A 5,069-nucleotide genomic window follows, 5' to 3' on the forward strand; every position below is an offset into this window, starting at 1 on the left:
AATAATAATTATTAATAAATACAGGTGACTACAACTTACATGTAACAAAAATTGGTTCAGTTTTCATGGCAGAGGAATTTATGCAAACCCCAAGAAATTCATCTTAATTTTTTCCAGCCTCACTGGTGTGAAAACATTCCTTTGACATTTTAGTCTTCATGAAAAATTATGAGCTTGAATTTTGGTAGGCTATAGTTGCCTAGAAATGTTCTAAAACTACTGTACAGCATATACCTTGGTCACAGAATTGGCATTTGTCAAGATCTTTTTGAAGTTTTCCAAAGTCACAAATTCTGTATCCTGCCAAGGGCACTGTTGAAGTAGGTTCATGAAGATTAGTCTTGTTCTTTTGGCAATTGGCCTTGCTCCTGGTGATGTGGCTCTAAGACAGTAGTAATTCTTTAAATGTAGGTGAAACTTGCAGCTATTCTAGTATTGAATTATTGAATTCTGTGGTAAAATTACTTGGAAACAATTTCAGTTTTGCAACCTCCTCAGTACTGACCACATGGCTTTTACATGTGACAATGATACCCAACATCAATGGCATCCATTGTGAAGCTACTCACCTGGCTATCTGTTGGTTTCTCGTCTCTTCCAGTGCTTTTTTGTTTCGCTGAAGGTTCGGCATTTGTATCCTTACTCGCACGTAAGGAAAGCATTTTATCGGCGACTTTTCGCTTCCTCTCTAAACGACATTTTGTTAAAGCATGGCTCGGGTCGTTCTCCTTTCCGGCCGCATGTGCTACTTTGTGTTTGGACAAGCCAAAGACCAGAGCAGTTACAAGAGCAATTTGCCAAAAGGAAGGAAGTGAGCATGTACTTTTACAATTGTTTTGTTGTTCCGACAATATAGTGTGCCCGCTCATGTTACTCAAATCGGTGTTGTCAAGAAAACACAATTTTCCTGACGTTAGAATACTACGGTTTCTAAGCAGGAGGTTTTTTTCTACTCTCAATAAACTTGACGAACATTCTGCTCTCTTGAAAAGACTGAAACGGGAAATGATTTGAAAAATTTTTTTTACGACCGCCATGTTTATTGTTTTTGTTGGGTTTCCCCTTTAATACTCGCGTGTATTTTCCGCGCGTTGTGACGATATCTCGCTCGTGCGTGCGTGGATGATTCGGCAAAAAAAAAGCCGCGGAAAACTGTAGTAAGCCACCTTAAATGAAGGTAGGTGAAAGAAAATGAACGTAAATGGTGGTAGATGAAGGTAAATGAACGTAAATGAGGGTAGATGAGGGTAGATGAAGGTAGATGAGAGAAAATGAACTTAAATGAAGGGAGATGAAATAAAGTGAACGTAAATGGTGGTAGATGAAGGTAAATGAACGCAAATGAAGGCAAATGAACGTAAATGGAGGTATATGAAGGTAAATGAACGTAGATGAAGGTAAATGAACATAAATGAACGTAAATGAGGGTAGATGAAGGTAAATGGAGGTATATGAAGGTAAATGAACGTAGATGAAGGTAAATGAACATAAATGAACGTAAATGAGGGTATATGAAGGTAAATGAATTTCAATGAGGGTAGATGAGGTGAATGCATAGGGATGAGAGTTAATGAATACCGATGAATAAATATTGGGAAATTGAATAATTTGATGTGTCTTATGTAGTTGGGGACTCGTGGTGGGTATATGCATGAGGTCTTTCCCTTGAGGAACCTTCGCTGATCCACAGCATCAGGAACTTCTTATGCAACACCCAAGGTTAGAGAAAAATCTGTGACCCGGGTGGGAATCGCGATGGCCTCACTTGAGTTTTTTCCATATATACATACATACGCTACGTAGGATAACACGCACTTGCACTTAGTCCTTGGCTTGGGCCGAGCCGATTTGTCCTCAAACTCCTACGGCCTGCTCCCGTCTGGCCTTGTAGCTCAGTCGGTAGAGCAACGGTGATCTATTCCGGAGGTCGTGGGTTCGATCCCACCCGGGTCAGAGATTTTTCTCTATCCTGCGTGTTGCATAAGAAATTCTTGATGCTGTGGATCAGCGAAGGTTCTTCATCCATCACATGCACACAGTAGCGATGGCCTCACTTGAGTTCTTTTCATATATACATACATACGCTACTTAGGACAACATGCACTTGCATGACGTAAAGGGTAGTAAATTTGTCCTTTACACTTGCACTTTACGCATCATGTGTGAACCAACTTAAAGTCACTGAAAGTTGAACCTTCAAGAAGCCTGCAAGGGCTACGGGTCAATAGCCCATGACGCGAAGCCGAAGGGGCTATTGACCGGTGACCCTTGGGGGCGAACGGTCTAATTTGCATTTGCATTAGTCCACTAGTTGGATCATTCTAAATATATATATATGTGGGCATGCAAACCTGAAGGATGCATTCTTACCAAAAATTAGAGCCGATTCATACGGACCACACATGTGTGCATTTTAATCTGTGACCAAAGCAATTGACTCTGCACAATAATATTACTCTTAAATCACCTGCCAGTGTTCAATGTATGTGTAAAGACTTCATGATCATGACTGAACAGCAAGCAGATGCACAGCAAAACTTACCGGTAACTGCCCCTGTATGAGTATATAAGTATTAGCGAGCACAATTATATTCTGCTCAAATAATATTCACAAGGGATCATGATAAAAATATTATGTCAGAACATAAGAAAATCAAAACTGAATGTCAAGATGTAGTCATATATATATATTCTAGGCACTTCTTTGGAGGACGTTGTTGCCTTTGTGGCTTTCCTCCGTGTTTAATGGCATAAGATAATGTTGGAGTTCCGTTAAGTGGTAATGGGTCTTCAATGGCCACATACACGTATCCCTACTCCAGGTGCTGGTGGAGTTTCTGACGAGGAGCATATGTCTTGTGAAGGTGCAGGGTTCGATGATAAGGGCTGTTTTTCCAAATTGTGAGGGTGGGAAGTTTTGGCACGTTTTGTTTTCTTTTTTGTAGACGTTGATGCTGTGGACTGGCAGGTAGGCTGTATTTGTGGAGGATGTGGACGATTTGTGGATGTTTCAGCCACCACTGTTGATGTATCAGTTAGAGCCTGATCATGATCATCAATATCAAAATCTGGCAGGCTAGCAGCTGACCGCTTAGCATGTGTTTTTGTCTTTTTTTGTTTTTTTTTCTTTGACAAAACCTGATTATTTGGCCAGTAAAATTTTTCACCAACCTACAGATCAGTTAATATTAAAAAATTACTAAGACTGCAAAGAACGTCTGATCACATTATATTGTACTTAACTTGCATGTTACAGTAAACTATAGCTAACTGCTGTGGAGTAGACAAGTGCAGCAGACATAAGGCCCCCTACAATGACAAAATAAAGCTAGATGCACGATTAGGAATTGAATTGTGTTTGCTACAGATATGAAGTCAAAGATAGCACTTGATCATCCAGTTACCTTGATTTCCTGAAAATTTTTTCTTTGTTGGGCCCACTTAATGGAATTCTCTCATTGTCACCGTTCAATTAGATACTCTGTAGAACAAGCTTTATGTAATCTCCTATAATTAAATACAGTTTGATTAAAAAAAGCTTACAACTACAGATGTGCACTATTCTAGTCACTTTTTGGGAGGACGTGCTAGAATATTACAGGTGTAGATATTAAAGGTGAGAGTTCGAAAGTGATGGGGTGTTTGTTGCGGTTCAAAGTTTTCCTTGGTTCAAAACTTCGCAAACCAGTTTGATTTTTATTTCCCTTTGTTTCAGAAAATGATAATAATACATTATATTAATATAAGTCAATGAAAACTGAAAATCGAACTGGTTTGAAATAAAAATTTAAACCACATATAGTTTTGACTAACGAGTAACAGTCAATGACAGAACATTTGGTTTTCTAGCTGTTACTCTGAGTGTCACACTGCTTTTGCTGCGTTCATCAGATGGTTTTTCCTTGTTTATTGAAATACTAGATGCTACCTGCATTGAACACTTTCACCAGTCACAAATTTCACAACTCAGTATAGTTTTCATCATAAATGATATAAACCTTCGAATTATAGTAAAGCTTAGATGTAGATCAGATCTGTGTAGAAGTACATTGTATTTTGTTCTTTCTTGAACGATATATACTTACCGTCTTCCTTTAGAACAACGTAAAAAAGTTGCCCTTGCCAATTTTTTTGCTCCCTCCATCACAAAGAATTCTTCCCTATATGAATACAACAACTGCCATATATGCATCAGAAGTAATAACAAGGTGATGATGAGAAATATCTAGGCATGATCACAACAATATTCCTTTGGTCACGTATAACAAATTCATTTTTATACCTAACCTGTGATGTCCTTCTTTAAAAAAAGCAAACAAACAAAAACAATAAAATTGAATGCAATGTATCACAGTATGGGGGTCAAAACACAAAATAGAGAATATCTCTGCAAGTGATGGTGCAATATCATTGTATCACGGCTGGCACGTTGTACGCTGAGAAATGCACCACATGATGCATATTTTGATGTTGCTATGGCAAAACTCTTGGTTCCAGTCTCTTTCATCTGTAAATCAAATGTTATCCGTTTACTGTATAGGGCGAAATGATTGATCCCATTTAAAGTATACACAATGCCTGTATTGCACTAGTTCTCCTTATTAACCTGTAGGAAGTGGACATTGTTTGCTCAATATCAAATACAAGAATAACAATTCCTGCATGATAGAGATCTGGAAACGGGTGTGTTGCCATAGCAACATTAAAATATACACCATCTGGTGTATTTTTTAGGCCGCAAAATGTAACAACTAGTGCGAAATGTAACATTATCCTGAAAGGTAAGAACTTCTGACGCAAATTGTAACAATTTCTTTAACGCGAATTGTAACAACTTTCTGACGCAAAGTGTAACAACCGTCTTTAACACGAAATGTAACAACGCAAAATGTAACAACCTTTTTGGTTAAGTTACATTACTATTCACTGTGTGTGGGTGGCTAAACTTGGTCACACCAATCTTCAGTACTCGGTAGTCTAAACCTATGAAGTATAAATTTTCTTATTCCCAAATGAATAAAATTGTTGTTTATGTTACTATCAATACCAGCAGAGGTAAAGTGGGAAAG

This window comes from Montipora capricornis, chromosome 3 (assembly GCF_036669925.1).
Source record: "Montipora capricornis isolate CH-2021 chromosome 3, ASM3666992v2, whole genome shotgun sequence".
Taxonomy (NCBI): domain Eukaryota; kingdom Metazoa; phylum Cnidaria; class Anthozoa; order Scleractinia; family Acroporidae; genus Montipora; species Montipora capricornis.